General features: G+C 40.9%; 1 protein-coding gene and 1 non-coding gene across 2 annotated transcripts in view; both read right to left on the bottom strand.

Moving 5' to 3' along the window:
• The window catches only part of LOC110776081 (uncharacterized), a 64,254-nt gene that overhangs the window by 38,612 nt on the left and 8,442 nt on the right, over positions 1 to 17,200 (bottom strand).
• On the bottom strand, positions 7,195 to 7,300 carry LOC130460464 (small nucleolar RNA R71). Its single transcript, XR_008920329.1, has one exon. It is a non-coding gene; the product is annotated as a small nucleolar RNA R71 (small nucleolar RNA).

Below are 17,200 nucleotides of genomic sequence, written 5' to 3'. Positions count from 1 at the left end.
GGAATCTCTTAATTGGAGATTGCAAGAAGAAATTAGGAAATATGATTAAGAGCTAGTGACGGACAATGATAGAGTAACCTTAAGGGTTGGTAACCCTTTAAATATTGAATTGTGATTGGTTACAAATGTATTGAAACTCACCTTATAACACTTTCTCTCTCCAATTAATTACACTTATATATTATTTTATGTTATATGTATCTTAAGGGTTGCTAACCCTTAGGGCCAACCAAACATTTTCCGCTAGTGACATGTAAATATTTTTTGCATTAAAAAAGAGAGAATTAAAACTACCGAGCGTACTCAAGAGTTAGGAAGCATGGACAGCGGGTCAGACGTGTCAGACACGTATTGGATACCGATACTCCGTGGACACGCAAAAATATGTGTTCGACACGCGAAATCAAGATTCTCTTTTTTTTGGTATTATTTAGATACGTGGACACGGACTGGATACGCGCTGGACACACTTGTTGAACACATATTGAACACTTATTTCAATATTAGTCAAAATTTCAAATATTTTACTTTCTTTCTCATTTCTTTCAAAGGTCCAATATATGCGTTTGTGTAAGCCCACAAAGTCACAAACTCATTCTCAAAGACTCAAACCCTACACTCTCTGTTGTTGTGGTGGTGCAGCCGTCAATATTTCACTCTTCATATCTATAACCCATCTTCTTGTTGACTATGTTGTCTTAATCGGTAAGCATATATTTGTACTTTAAATATGAAAAGTCGATTTATGATATACGGAGTATGCAACTTTGTATATATAATTATATGATATACGGAGTACTAGCCACTACTACAAAATAGGCTTATAGCAACGACAATAAACTGTTAGCATAGCCCAATTAAACGTTGCAATAGGCCTATAGCAACGGTTTAAAAATCGTTACCAATAGGGGGCGTTGCTATAAGTCTATGGCAACAGTTTCTCGGATTTAGGCAACACTTATGATAAACCGTTGGCATAAATAACTAAGGCAACGCTTTTTATTACAACACTTCTAACCTATGTCAACAGTTATTCAACAACTTAAGCCAACATTTACACATTTAAAGCAACATTTTTCGCCCATTAAGGCAACACTTATTAGTTTTGTGTTGGTAGAAGTTTAAAACTAAGGCAACACTTTTTTTATACTTATGGTAACACATCCAATTGTATTTATAGCAACACTTTCTATTGAGTGTATGTCAACGCTTTTGTTTGTTTTTTTTAATTATGGCAAAGCTTTTTTTTTTTTTTTTTTTTTTTTTTTTATATAATTATGGCAACGCTTTCATATGAGTTTATCGCAACGCTTTCAATTGGTCTAAAGCTACGTTCTCAAATCGATTTAATTATCCATATAGATGTAATAAATATGAACAAATAAGATTTTCATAACAAATCTATTACAATTTATCCATTTCATAGCTTAATTTCATTGGCACAATATCTATTACAATTTTTTGCATAGTAAAAGAAGTATAGGTTCTAAAACTAAATACATTAAAATACAAAAATCCTACAATCATGGTCCGCTACCTCTATTTTTTAGAACCTATCTAATATTTATGTGCCAAAAACCTTATAAATCTTCACATATTTATAATTGCTTGTAGTTCTTGAATATATGCATCATTCTGCACAACAAACAAATCAAGTGTAACATTTTCATAAGAAACTTATTACCAATGAATAAAATCCAAATACGTAAGAAAAAAGAAGCTGGAAATAAATGACTAAAGCTAAACCAAGAACAGTGGATAAATGACAACTTTTTTCAATACCCCAATGATTCATATAACTTGATCAAGACTCCCATTATAGACCCTTATCTATTACAAAAGTCTATAACATAAAATGATGGTGAAAGTGGCAAATCCGGCAGAGTTTCATTTAAAATTGAACTATCCCCACAAATGGAACTAAAAACCTGTTCCGAATCCATATGACAAATAATTTCAATCCAACACAAGAAATTTTGAAACAATAAACAAATCGACAAAGAAAAATAAGGTACAAACAAAATAAGTTCAAATAAGTTAATTTCAGTTAAATTCAGTTCAACCAAACATAGCCTTATTAGAACTAATCTGAACTTATTAAACTTTATCTGAACTTATAGTAGTTGTAAAATGAACTTAAAGTCCCTAACCAGAACTTAACCAAACACTTATTATAATTTTTTGAGGATGAAAAGAACAAGGCCTTTAATTCCTCAAATATTATTAAGTAACTACTTTTTGTGTTACCAATAATATTTCTTCCTCGCTACAACGTGTAACTTGGTTGAAACCCTTATTCAAGGCTCATGCCGGTGTTCTGTTGTTGCTGCTGTCAATGATAAAAGTGCAACTATTGCAGGAGTAACGGCTACAACGGCTACAGAAGCATGACATCAGTACAATTGATAATTGATAAATAAGGTGCAAAAGAATTGTGTATTCTTGTTTTTTTATGTACTTTGGGTGCTCCTATTGGTGAATGCATATTCCAAAACATAACTTGACACTGAATGTGACTAGAGTTGCTTGATATGGAATGTGACAAAAGTTGCCTAATATTGAATATGATCAAATTAAAGTTTGTGTTTTTTGGGGTCTATAGGTGCTTAGAAGTTCTTTTAAGAAATTTAAAAGTTGGGCATCTACAAGAATCTGAATACTAATGCCAAAAGCGCATATTACCTTGGATATAAGGACTTAAATAGAAGAATGTGTCATCTCTAGTTGTGATGGTCTCACATCTCAGGCACTTCGTTTCATTTGTCAATATACCCTGCATTTGTATCTTGTCATCAATAACCATGAAATAATTTGCAGAATTAATAGCATACAATACATATTGCCTGCAATATATTGCTGTATTACAAATCAACGTTTAGGAGCACGACAAATCAGTTGAATTTATCAAAAGCTACAAGAAAATGTTGTTAAAAGCCTGAAACAACCATCGGCACTCGTTATACAATAGTGCATAAACTTACCCTAATTCGTCTAAGACTTCTACAGATGTTTTCAAAAGATCACCCACAGGAAACTTGATAACTTTAAGGGAAATGGTGCCATGGAGCTCTTGCTTGGCTTCTAGTCCTTGTGAGCATTTGCTTAAAAAATGGGAGGGGTGGAGCAATATTATGGGTTATAGCACTTCTGCTCGAAGGGACAACTATATAGTAACAAAGCACAAAGCATGCCAAATATCCCCAAGTGTAACACCCTAATAATTCCTTGCTTTTATAAAACCATTTTCCAACTTAAAATAAAGGAATTACTAAAGTATTACCGCCACCGTGATAACGGTTAAGGCTAGTACCAGAATTACGCAGCGGAATTTAATGTCAACTAACTTTTAAAAACATAATAAATGAAATATCGAGGCCTCCTACAATTTGCAACCATGACGGCCCAAAAACCAAAGTATAAAAAGTTCAACAATTTCAAACATAATTAAAGTATAAATAAATAGTTCAAAATATGAAAGCATGCAACTCTCTCGATCATCCCAAGCCACATGATTTCGATCTACCAACCTGCTATATTATTCTACTCCCCATCAATGCAAGTGCAAATGATAATCATCATAGGGTCATGACCAAAGAAACACAAAGCACGTAGTCAGCAAAAGCTGAGTACTTACAAGAATAGAGTGAAATAAAACTAAAAACATGCATCACTCACTAAGTACTAATCAACATGCAAAAGCCATATAATAATTAACAAACAAATCATGAATACAAGACTCAACTCTTGACTCGACTCTTGACTCACAATTTAATTAGAATAAGCTTCGAACGGGCCAAAAGAATGTTCCATAAAGGAAAGGTGATGGGATCCAACCATACACCAAAATAATAAATAATAAAATCGGGCTATACCGAATGTCGGGCCATACCGGCGGAATTCCTGCGCATAATATGAATGAAACAACGTCTTGTATCATTAGTAGGAGTACGAGCTTTCCGGCAAGACTCCCCCCATTGTTCATACTCAAGGTATATACGTTCCAAGAGTTTTGAAGCTTGTTCTGGTTGCACTTTACGTTTATTAATATTTTATTAAAGGTTAACTCAAGACTCAATAACGTACACACATACAATTAATAAATGACAACCGAAACAATCTTATTTTTGCTTTAGGACTTGTGATCAACCAAGCAAGACACTTGTGAAATTATTACCATGTTCCTCCTCACGAAAGTGAGATTCCACATCATGCCAATTAACATGAGGGTTGTGCCCTTGCACGACAAATCCTAATCCATTTCATACAAAATATTCCCAACTGAACCCTACATGTGCGGTGGCTTATTATTATTATTATTATTATTATTATTATTATTATTATTATTATTATTATTATTAGAAAACACCAAAACGTTACAAGCTTAACAAGCTACAAATATCAAGTGAACTACAAGAAGTTGGAGGGGATCCGAGATACAATCTGGGCCCCCACTCCTCTAGCTATGGCGAACCCGATCCTGCTGAAAATGTGGGCAGCTGCCTGCGCCCCAATGTCTTGAGCCCTGGAGTACGTCTGGACCCGCTTCAGCAAAGAAACAGCCCCTTTCTCTAATTCCCCAAAAGAAGAGAAGGAAAAAGGAAAGAAACCGTAACCCAAAGCCCTACAACGTGCCGCATACTTATCCTGCTTCCGCTGCGCTGCAACCGCCACAACCCGACCCGGAATGAAGCCTGACAACCCAGATTGCGTCATAGGGGAAGACCCAGTCAAGTCAACACACACATCTAGACCGCCATCTGATGAATCATATTTATATAGGGTATTTTAGGCTCATTTATGTTGCATTTCTAGGCATTCGTCTCATTTTAGTTGCATTTAGAGTCATAATTGCATAAGTCGTCGTTATTGTACTCTATTACGCTCCGTTTGTGTTTTCTTTGATATTTCAGGTGATTTTACAATCATTTGGGTGCTTTCGGAGTGTTTGGAGGTGGAACGAATGATCACCGGATGGTTTGAGTCGGAGACGAAGTGTTTGATCGGAGAATTGAGTTTTCCGGGGATGATTAACTCGATGTATCGCTTGTGCATAGCTCGCAAGATCCCTCGTTGGCTCGCAAGATCCCTCGTTGGCTCGCAAGACATTTATCGTAGGCTCGCTACATCTATCGTCGTGCCTCATCGCTTCATAGTTGCTTGGTTCACTAGGCCAGCGAGGGATGGCTCGCTAGCTCCCTCGCTGCCTCGTTGCTCGTCGCCTTGGCCTGCTATGCATCTCACTAGGCCAGCGAGGGATGACTCGCTAGCTCCCTCGCTGCCTCGTTGCTCGTCGCCTTGGCCTGCTATGCATCTCACTAGGCCAGCGAGGGATGGCTCGCTAGCTCCCTCGCTGCCTCGTTGCTCGTCGTCTTGTCTTGCTGCACTTCACTAGGCCAGCGAGGGATGGCTCGCTAGCTCCCTCGCTGCCTATAGCTTCGTCGCTTAGCTTGCTACACACACGCGCAGGGCAGCGAGGGATGGCTCGCTAGCTCCCTCGCTGCTCTACCTTCTTGCTAGTCGCTCATCATGATGCCAGCGAGGGATGGTGCGCGAGATCCCTCGCTGCCCATGCCTCGCCATCTATCTTCCCGTGTGCGCGGCTCGTGCTCGGGTTTGGCTGCCACATCATCGCTCCATCGACCAATCATCGACGACTTTTATTTTTTATTTTCACATTTATTTATTTATTTTATTTTAGAAAATAGGAGCATATAAATACTCAAGGGAACTAATTTATTTCTCTTATGTTATTTTCTGAGAATTCTTAAAAACGCTCAGTTTTATTTCTCTCTCTACACATTATTGAGCCCTAGTTCATTCCATTCAATAAATCAATATAGAGGTATTTTTCATAATTTCTTTTGCTTTAATTTATTATTATTGTTTTCGTTCCTTAGTTTAATTTTTCCTTTGATTATGAAATTCATGTTTATTATTTCTATCATGTTTATTAATTCAATTATGAGCGAGTAGTCGTACTCTAGGGCTAAGTAAGGGAAGCCATGTTTATACCATGATTATTATGCATAAAGTTCGTTAATTTATAGATTATTGCTTGAGTATTCCGATTGATTTGTTTTAATTGTTGATTCATGTTATCGGCCAGTTTCATGAATTGATTATCTAGCTAATAGGAATTAGAATCGAAAGATCGTATTTTTAGAGGCTTAGTGCAATCGGCAATTCTGATTATGTTAGCGACCGTACTGCATATGTTGAATTGAAAGTGTTAAGACCCGACCGTAGGATTAACATGTACTTTAATTACTCGGCTTAGTTTATTCATTTATGGATTGATTTGTGTTCTTGGATTGGTATAAGCATGGTGAACCGAACAGACGCCCTAGACCTTTTAATTCATTGATAAGTTCACATTTACATTGTTGCTTTAGCTTCATTAGTTAATAATATCCAAAATCAACTTTCGTTATTGAAATAGTTCGTATAATTGGGCAAAAACTAATAGAACTTGTCTCCCTGTGGGATCGACCCGTATTTGCTAAGTATCTGCTAACAACAGACACCGTGCACTTGCGGTATCACTTTTTAATTCATCAAGTTTTTGGCGCCGTTGCCGGGGAGACGGCTAGATTCTATTAGTTTTAGTTTGATTATTTGAACTGTTTCCATTGTCTCATTGGAACTCTCAGTTCCAATTGAGACAAATCTCACTGCGTTTTCTTTCGTTGTTGTTTATGCCCAGGTCTGCCAGAACGGGTACCTTGGTTCCTCCCGATCCCGATCTTGGAAAGACCCTTCGTCAACTAAAAAAGCAACAGAAAAAGAAGAAGCAGTCAGGGTCCCAAGACTCACAGACTCCACCGAGTCACACGATGTCTAAATCCCTGAAATCATATGGGGTTCCTTCCTCGAATAGTGTTCCGACTGGGCTCACAATGCCAACTATTGATGCAGTCAACTTTGAGATCAAGCCCGCTCTAATCTCCATGGTCTCACAAAGTCAATTTGGTGGCCATCCATCTGAGGAACCCACCAACCATTTGCAGAGGTTCAACCAACTGTGTGGTACTATCAAGCATCAAGGGGTCACTCAAGACCAATTGAAAGTCATGTTGTTTGGTTTTAGCCTTCGTGATAAGGCTCAAACATGGTTGAATGATGTCAAGGAGACAGAGTGGAGTGCTATTTCACAGGCCTTTCTAGAAGAATTCTTTCCACCCACCAAGACTGCTGAAATAAGGCATAAGCTGACTACATTCACTCAAGAACCTGGTGAATCACTTCGAGAAGCCTGGGATAGATTTAAGGCTTTGCAGCGGTCGTGTCCGCATCACAACATTGAAAAATGGTTCTTGGTTCAGATTTTCTACCATGGTTTGCAAGATGAAACAAAGAACACGGTTGATTCTGCTGCTGGGGGTGTTTTTCTTGACAAAGAAGTGGATGCAGGTTATGATTTTCTTGCCAATTTAGCTGCCAACCATTACAGCACCACCAGATCCACATCTAAGAAAGGAAAATTGGATGTCGATGCTTATGCTCTATTGTCCTCACAAGTGGCAGCCTTGAACCTGAAGATCGATTCTTTGAAGGCTCCTCAGTCTAGTACTCCCCCAATGAGTATTAATGCTATGTCTAGTGTAGCTCCAGTGACAACTTCTTACTGCGAAGTATGTGGAATCCAAGGTCACTTTGGTCATGAGTGCTCTTATAGTTTACAGGATACTACGCAATTGGAGCAAGTGAATGCTTTTCAACAGAGACAACCCAATGACCCATACTCCAATTCATTTAATCCGGGTTGGAGGAATCATCCAAATTTCTCATATCGGGGCAACAATGTTCAGAATCCTCAACCCCGGCAACAATGGTCGCAACCACAGTTCCATCCACCTCAACCACATGTTGCTAGGCCTCCATTTCAACAAGGAGCCTCACATAATGCTCCCCCGGGGTTTAATAGGCCCCCGCATCAAGGATATCAACAACCCCCTCAGAGCAGTGCTACTCCAGAGCCTAACATGGGTGATCTGTATAAGCTCATTGCAAATGTGCAGAAGACCGCAGAGATAGCTCAAAAGAACCATGATGAGAGCATCAAAGAGTTGAAGAATCAGAATAGAATGTTGGAGAATCAAGTTGCTCAACTTGCTGACACTCTATCTCAAAGGCAACCGGGTACACTACCAGGGCAACCTACTCCGCCCCAGAACAGAGAAAGTGCCAATGCTATCACTCTTAGAAGTGGCACTAAATATAATGGACCCCCGATGCCCACTGATGATGCAACTCTTGCTAAGGAGAACACAGATGGACCAGGGAAAGCAATTGATGCAGAGCCTCAAGTCCTGGAAGTTGGTAATGCTGATGATGTTGGTGCAAATAAGGGAAAAGAGAAGAATTCTGATTCTCTCCCTATTGTGCCTAAGTTACCTTTCCCTCACCGGATGCAGAAAACTAAGGTTGATCAACAACTTGGTAAGTTCTTGGCAATGGTCAAGAATCTTGAGGTAACGGTCCCTTTTACTGATTTAATATCTCAAGTTCCTGTTTATGCAAAATTTTTGAAAGAGATGATCACTAAGAAAAGGGATTATGGTGGTGCGGAGAGAGTTGCTCTAACTGAAGAGTGTAGTGCCATATTGCAAAATAAGTCTCCACCCAAACTTAAGGATCCGGGTAGTTTTTCCATCCCCTGTCATGTAGGTGCATTGTTCATTGATAAAGCATTATGTGATTTAGGTGCAAGTGTGTCTGTCATGCCCCTTTCTGTCTGTAATAGGTTGAATATGGGAAAACTAAAATGCACACAAATCACTTTGCAAATGGCAGATCGTTCTATAAAATATCCTTTAGGTATTTTGGAGGATGTTCCTGTCCGGGTGGGAAAATTCTACATTCCTGTTGATTTTGTGGTGCTAGATATGGAGGAGGATAGTCAAATCCCCATAATTTTGGGTAGGCCATTTTTATGTACTGCAGGTGCTGTTATTGATGTCAAGTCTGGGTCTCTTACTTTGAGTGTTGGTGATGATACTGTTACTTTTAATCTAACCAATGCTGTGAAGTCTCCTATGCTTGAGAATACTTGTTGCAGGATTGATATTGCAGAAGAGATTTCTCTAGACAACATTCCTAGAATGTTGTATGATGATCTATTGCTGGCGACTCTCACCTTGGAAGCCCATAAAGGAGAAGGAGATTTTGAGATTGATTCCTTGATCTCGGATTTAGATGGAATTGAAGTTGAGAAAGTCGATGGTTTTGAGGTATTGGCAACTGTTTGCTCTATTTCCGAGCCACAGGTAACGAAGGTAGAACTAAAACCATTACCATCTCACCTTAAATATGCATTTCTTGATGATAATGAGGATTTTCCTGTGATCGTTAATGCTGCACTCGACGATAGCCAGCTTTCCAAGCTTCTGACCGTGCTACGTATGCACAAAAAGGCAATCGGGTATAGCATTGACGATCTCAAGGGCATTAGTCCTGACTTTTGTATGCATAGAATTAACTTGGAAGCAGATCACCGCCCTCGCATACAGCCACAACGTCGTTTGAATCTTAATATGCAAGATGTGGTGAGAAAAGAGGTAGTGAAACTACTTGATGCGGGCATCATCTATCCCATTTCAGATTCTAAATGGGTGAGCCCGGTGCAAGTCGTTCCTAAGAAGGGGGGGACAACGGTCGTTAAGAATGATAAGGATGAGCTTATCCCCACTCGTGTTGTCACAGGTTGGCGTATGTGTATAGATTATAGAATGTTGAATACGACCACCTTGAAGGATCACTTTCCCCTCCCCTTTATTGACCAGATGCTAGAAAGATTAGCAAAACACAACTTTTTCTGTTATTTGGATGGATATTCAGGTTTCTTTCAGATTCCCATTCACCCAGACGACCAGGAGAAGACGACGTTCACCTGTCCATATGGAACTTTTGCATACCGCAGAATGCCGTTTGGTTTGTGCAACGCCCCTGCTACATTTCAAAGGTGTATGATGGCCATCTTTTCTGACTTCATCGAGGATATCATGGAGGTATTTATGGATGATTTTAGTGTTTATGGTTCTGACTTTGATGTATGTTTGCATAATCTTTCTAAAGTGCTTAAACGTTGTTCTGACGTGAATTTGGTATTGAACTGGGAAAAGTGCCACTTTATGGTCAATGAAGGAGTGGTACTTGGTCATCTTATTTCTGAGCGTGGCATCCAAGTTGACCGAGCAAAAATTGAGGTGATCGAGAAACTTCCCCCTCCCGTGAATGTCAAGGGAGTGAGGAGTTTTCTCGGTCATGCGGGTTTCTATCGCCGTTTCATAAAAGATTTTTCTAAAATTGCGAAACCCCTCACTCAATTACTGCTCAAGGATGCCACATTTGAGTTCACTGATGCTTGTTTGGAGTCTTTTGACAGGATAAAGAAAGCATTGATAACTGCTCCGATCATTCAGCATCCGGATTGGGATTTGCCGTTCGAAATTATGTGTGATGCGAGTGATTATGCTGTTGGAGCAGTGCTTGGCCAAAGAAAGAACAAGGTGTTGCATGCCATCTATTATGCAAGCAAAACCTTGGATGGAGCTCAGATGAATTATGCTACTACTGAGAAAGAGCTCCTTGCGGTTGTCTATGCACTTGACAAATTCCGGACGTATCTTGTTGGTTCGAAAGTCATTATACACACTGATCATGCCGCTTTGAAGTATTTGTTGGCCAAGAAAGAGGCCAAACCGAGACTTATTCGATGGATTCTTCTTCTCCAGGAGTTTGATTTGGAGATTCGGGATAAGAAGGGTGCTGAGAATGTTGTTGCAGATCATCTCTCTCGGTTGAAATTTCAATCTAGCGCAGACGGGCCTATCAATGATTCTTTTCCTGACGATCATCTATTCTCTGTGTCTACTAAATCCCCATGGTATGCGGACTTTGCGAACTATTGTGTTGGTGGCTCCCATCCTCCGGAATTGACATATCAACAACGTAAGAGATTCTACCATGATGCTAAGCGGTATTTTTGGGATGATCCACATTTGTATCGGAAGTGTGCCGATGGTATGTTTCGTAGGTGTGTAGCGGATTGGGATACCCACGGGGTTCTTAAGCATTGCCACAGTTTACCTTCTAGTGGCCATCTTGGTGCTATTCCGACCGCCCATCGAACTCTTCAAAGTGGTTTCTATTGGCCTTCTATATTCAAGGATGCTCGTTTCTTTTGCAATGCATGTGATGAATGTCAACGGACGGGCAATGTTTCGAAAAGGCAAGAGCTACCACAGACCGGAATTCTTGAAGTTGAGCCATTTGATGTATGGGGCATTGATTTTATGGGACCGTTCCCTTCTTCATGTGGGAATCGGTACATCTTGGTTGCCGTTGATTACGTTACAAAGTGGGTGGAAGCTATTGCATCGCCAACCAACGACTCTAACGTCGTAAAGAAGCTTTTCAAGAAAATCATCTTTCCGCGCTTTGGAGTCCCAAGGGTCGTGATTAGTGATGGGGGTTCCCATTTTCATCAAAGGACTTTTAAGGCTCTTCTGAAGAAGCACGGAGTTACTCAAAAGGTTGGCATGGCTTATCATCCTCAAACGAGTGGCCAAGTCGAAGTTTCTAATCGACAGATCAAGAGAATTCTCGAAAAAGTGGTCAACAAGTCTCGAAAAGATTGGTCGTTGAAGTTGGATGACACATTGTGGGCGTTACGCACGGCCTACAAGACTCCGTTGGGGACAACTCCGTATAGGTTGGTGTATGGCAAAGCTTGTCATTTACCAGTTGAAATGGAATATCTCTCTACTTGGGCCGTCAAGGAGATCAATATGGATTTAGAAGCGGCCGGTGAAGCGAGACTTCTTCAATTGAATGAGCTAGATGAACTACGGTTTGAAGCTTACGAGAATCATAGGCTCTATAAGGAGCAAACGAAGAAGTTTCATGATAAGATGATTCAAAAACGGGAGTTCAACATCGGTGATAAGGTCTTGCTTTATAATTCACGACTACGGCTTTTTCCAGGAAAGCTTAAGTCTAGATGGTCCGGACCTTTTACCATCACCGAAGTCAAGGAACATGGAGCTATTGAGGTTGCTAGTGAAAATGGCACCAAGTTTAAAGTGAACGGTCAACGTTTGAAGCTATACACTGAAGGAGCGTTTATTGGAAAATTGGAGACGATCTATCTCTCCGATCCACCCACCGACGCTTGACTATTGAGGTTTGGAGTCAAGCTAATGACTTAAAACGAGCGCTTATCGGGAGGCAACCCGATTTCTAACTCTTTTTCTTTTCAATTTTTTCAATTAATTCTATTTTTCATCTAATTCTATTTTATTTATTTGGTTATTTCATTGAAAAAAAAAAAAAAAAAAAAAAAAAAAAAATTATATAAACAACAAAAGAACAAAAATATTTTATTTTTGAGATCACCTGAACTCATTTATTTATTTATTTATTTTCGTATTTTTATTTTCATTTTTTTTTAGACTAGTTTTTCGTTCTTCGTATTTATTCATTTATTTTTGCGTGTTTTAATTTTACTAACGATTCTAATTTTTGAGTTTAGTGGTGTTTGATTTTTTTTTTTTTTAGGATGTGTAGGTGCACGATCAAGCTATTCCGAGAATTTTGATGCATCGACAAGCTGTAGCAGCTCCTCGCGTAGCCAGCGATCGAGCACTCGACGCCAGCGAGAGAGCAATCGATACCCACGCCATGCCAGCCGCGCACCTGCTCTTCATCGCTCACTAATATTGCGCAGCTCTCACGCCAGCCTTCATTGCTCCAGCGAGCGCTGCCTCGACCACAGCGAGGGATCTCGCGCAGCTCCAGCGAGCGATGGGTCGAGCACAGCGATCGGTCTCGCGCAATGCCCATGCCAGCCAGCGATTCTCGCGCAACAACTCTCGCAGCCAGCGATCGAGCACTCGACGCCATCGATCGAGCTCCTCGCGCCCCTGCCAGCTCGCAGCACCAGCTCTTCATCGTGCGATCCTCGCGCGCAGCAAATCCCCCAGCGAGCGCTGGCTCGATGCCAGCGAGAGAGCTCGCCCACAGCTCTCCCAATGCACGCCCTCATGCCTAGCAAACCCCAGCGAGGGATGCGTCGACAGCAGCGAGGGATGCCTCGCCTCACCCTTTCCTTTCAGCCCACAAGCAGCACACCCTAGCCCTTTCACTCTCATTCCACACGCAAACACCCCGCTCCTCCCTCACTCTCACTCACCAATACTCTCCACCACCATCACCCAACATCCCATCACTCACCATCACCTACCAACTGCCACCACCACAACACCGCCGGCGACCACCCCCGTTGTCGGCGCCGCCCCAAACCAGCCACCCACCCTCAAAATCCTTCACCTTTTCCCCACCTGAACACCATAAACCCTAGACTTCATCAATTTGGGGGTTTTTGCTTCTCATAATTGGAGCTCAAATTGGTTGAATTGTGAACTTCATAAGGGTCAAAGGAGGAGATTTTCATCAATTTCATGCTCTATTCATCACCAAATTGGTAGTAAGATTCGAATTACTCCCTCTATTTTACACTTTGACATTATTCAAGAATTTCTATGCTTATGGTTAAATTGAATTACATGAATTACTTGATTGTCAATTGAAATTGATTGAGGGACAAATTGCTTCATTGTGAATTCTGGTTTCATTGATTTGATTGTTGCTTGGAGTACCGGAGTTTTGATTTACTTGGATTATTAGCATTGTTGATTGCGGTGACACTTATCACAGATTTCATACACCATGACACCACCAAGACGCTCAAATCCTAAGCGTAATGCCACTAAACCAACTGCACCCAAACCTGCCACATTGAAAAGGCCACCCACCCCAAAACACCCACCATCAAAAGTCACCACACCCATATTACCACCACCCTTACAAGCCCCCACACCCATAATACCATCACCACCACCACATCTAAATCCTGAGCTTCGCCAACAATCTTTGCTAGCCGCCTTGCACAAAAGACCGGTCCGTTCTACACTTTTCTACTCCATAGATGCGGCTACCAAATTGGGACTTCATTCTAGTATTGACGAACTTCTTTCTGGTTCGTCTTGGGAGAAATTTCTTGGTATTACTGAGCTTACTTTTGCAGATTGGACTTATGAATTCCTAGCTTCCTTTGAGTTTAAAGGAGAGCCCTCAAAAATGTATTTTAAACTTGGTGGTGTAGCTCGTGAATTGACTGTCGATGAGGTAAATGATATATTTGGATGGGAGAAAGGATGCTTAATTGACTCATACGAATTCAACACCTTCTTGGATGACAAGATAGGCGAGGATGGTATACCTTGTGATCTCTCCCACTTTTGGTTTCGAATAACTGGAAAAAAGGATTGGAATCCCGGCCATAGAAAGTGTGGCTCGATCATCAATCCTTCCCTCAGATTACTCCATCGGGTGATTAAGAGTGTCTTCTACCCTAAAAAGGAGATGAATCAAGTCACCTCATCTGACCTCAGACACTTATTGGCTTTCACTATTGAAAGGACCCCGGACTTTCCTACGATTGATTATGGTTCTTTCTTGGTCTCAGCTTTTCATACTGCTCGCAACAGAGATGTTGGAGATATCCATTGTGGCGGTTTTATCACTAGTATTGCCAAGCATTTTGGGTTGTCAACTGAGGGCAAGAAGCCGGTTTCATCGAAAAACTATTTGCTTGATATTAAGGCATTGGGTCGTTTTGGTTGGCTCAAAGAGACAGGAGATCGTTATATTTGGAACGTGAAACGAGGGGGACACCGCCTGGCCGACTCCCCTTATGCCTATCTCCCGTGTTCTCGAGCGGATCTCACTACCTTGGGATGTTTGACATTCTCACCTGACTTTCGACGATCGGGGAGCCGGACGGCAGACTCCGCGCGTCCACCCCCCGGACCCTCAGTGAGTCCTCCTGCGTCTCCCATTGTTGCTACCCTCGAGGGTCCGACGTCACCTACTCCTATTACTGGCTCTGCATCACTTGAGCACCAGCTGGGAGCCTTTGTTTCGCTTTGCGAAACTTTCCATACTGCTGTCTTTGAGCGTCTCTCTGCTCTTGACGACCAGGTTGCCTCTTTGCGACAGGATGTTTTCACCATTCTTGGACGGCTTCCAGCTCCTGCCCCGACGCTTGCTGAGTGAGTCGTTCCTTTTCTCTTTCCCTTGCATTACTATGTATTGTCGCAGTGGGGTCACTGCATCATTCTAGCTTGGGGGGGGGGGGATATCCTATCCTTTATTGCTTTCTTAGTGTACTTTTTATCGCTTTCATAGGTGTTGTACGCTTTGTACCATCCATTAGGGGTGGGAGTTTACGTGCAACGAAAAAAATGTACTGCTTTCCTAGTATTATTGATTAGTTTAGTTGTCTTTCTTTACTTGCATTACATTCATATTTCCTTATACCCTGCATAGTGAATTTAACTTTCAAACCATGTTCAGACTCTTTTTGATTCTTTGGAGCTTCTCTTGAACTTAGCTATGATTCTGAAATTCAGTCGGTTGTGCTATACATTGATAACTGCTTGGTATTGTGTGAACCAATTGAATGGTATGCGGTAAGATGTTGGTCTCGTATCAAGAATAGCTAGCCAATTATCTTGTAGGTCACCTTACTATGTGTTTGTGTGATTGATGTGACTTGTTATCGTATGATTTTGGCTTGAGATTCACTAGTAGTTTAGTTGCAACTCACGCATGCCGCGTATGACAGAGGCCATTCTCTTAGGAAGCCTTCAGACGAATTTAGAAACATCAGTTCCTGCCTTTCATACCCATGTTGTAGCCTTGTCCGTTTATTCTTTTAACTCCACAAAATTGAGCCCTATTAGCCCCGTTGGTTACTTATCCCGAGTCTAGCTTGGGGGAGCTTCGGTGTTCGTAATGGTTTCGTCGATGTTGATTGATTGGCACACTAAGCCAATAGTTCGTGGTTCGAGGCTATGTTTGTATTTGTGGTTCGGAAGTGGTGTATATTATTGTTGGCACCCAAGCTTGTAACAGTTAGAATTAGATTTATCTATGTACTTTCGATTTCATTCTTTAGTTTCATTTTCAAAAAAAAAAAAAAAAAGAAGAAAAAAAAAAAGAAGAAAAAAAAAAAAAAAAAAAAAAAAAAAAAAAAAAATCAAAGAAAAAATCAAAAATACGTTTTTCGTTTTTGTATATAGTTTGAAGGCAGGGAAAGGGGATTCAACAAAGATCATTGACATTATATTATGTTTTTCCCCTTGGTCATATATAACTTGGTTGATTGTTCGGGTTTCATGGTTCGACGGAGTTGGATTTTCGGCATTATCACGCCGACGCATATAGTTCACATTTGCTCCCCAAGTTGGACCTTACTCTCACTTTTTCCCAAATTATATCCTACCCTTCCTTTCCACCTAGCCCCGTTACAAGCTTACTATAAAGACCTCTTGATCGGCATGTTTGTTTTGTGAATAAGCGAAAATTGTTTCTTGCTGTTGTCATCTTACCCCGCGTTGCATCATATATTCATATTCTACAAAGTATGCGGCGAAGACTAGCTTGATTGAGAACGGTTTGTGGCTAAGCTTGGTTGTTTCAATTGTGGATCATGATGCTTTGTGGTTCTATTTGTATCCGAGCTAAATTTCTGTCTTAATAACTTTGTTTGATTGTTTGCCCGAGAGTTGAGTAGGTTTGTTCAGGTTCAATGAAAGTCATGTGCGTCTCATTTCTCTGTTTTCGGTCTAGTGTTGCTTGGGGACAAGCAACAGTTTAGCTTGGGGGAATTTGATGAATCATATTTATATAGGGTATTCTAGGCTCATTTAGGTTGCATTTCTAGGCATTCGTCTCATTTTAGTTGCATTTAGAGTCATAATTGCATAAGTCGTCGTTATTGTACTCTATTACGCTCCGTTTGTGTTTTCTTTGATATTTCAGGTGATTTTACAATCATTTGGGTGCTTTCGGAGTGTTTGGAGGTGGAACGAATGATCACCGGATGGTTTGAGTCGAAGACGAAGTGTTTGATCGGAGAATTGAGTTTTCCGGGGATGATTAACTCGATGTATCGCTTGTGCATAGCTCGCAAGATCCCTCGTTGGCTCGCAAGATCCCTCGTTGGCTCGCAAGACATTTATCGTAGGCTCGCTACATCTATCGTCGTGCCTCATCGCTTCATAGTTGCTTGCTTCACTAGGCCAGCGAGGGATGGCTCGCTAGCTCCCTCGCTGCCTCGTTGCTCGTCGCCTTG

The sequence above is a fragment of the Spinacia oleracea genome, chromosome 4 (assembly GCF_020520425.1).
Source record: "Spinacia oleracea cultivar Varoflay chromosome 4, BTI_SOV_V1, whole genome shotgun sequence".
NCBI lineage: Eukaryota > Viridiplantae > Streptophyta > Magnoliopsida > Caryophyllales > Amaranthaceae > Spinacia > Spinacia oleracea.
The sequence above is the reverse complement of the archived record's forward strand: the minus strand, read 5'-3'. Positions and strand labels throughout refer to the sequence as shown.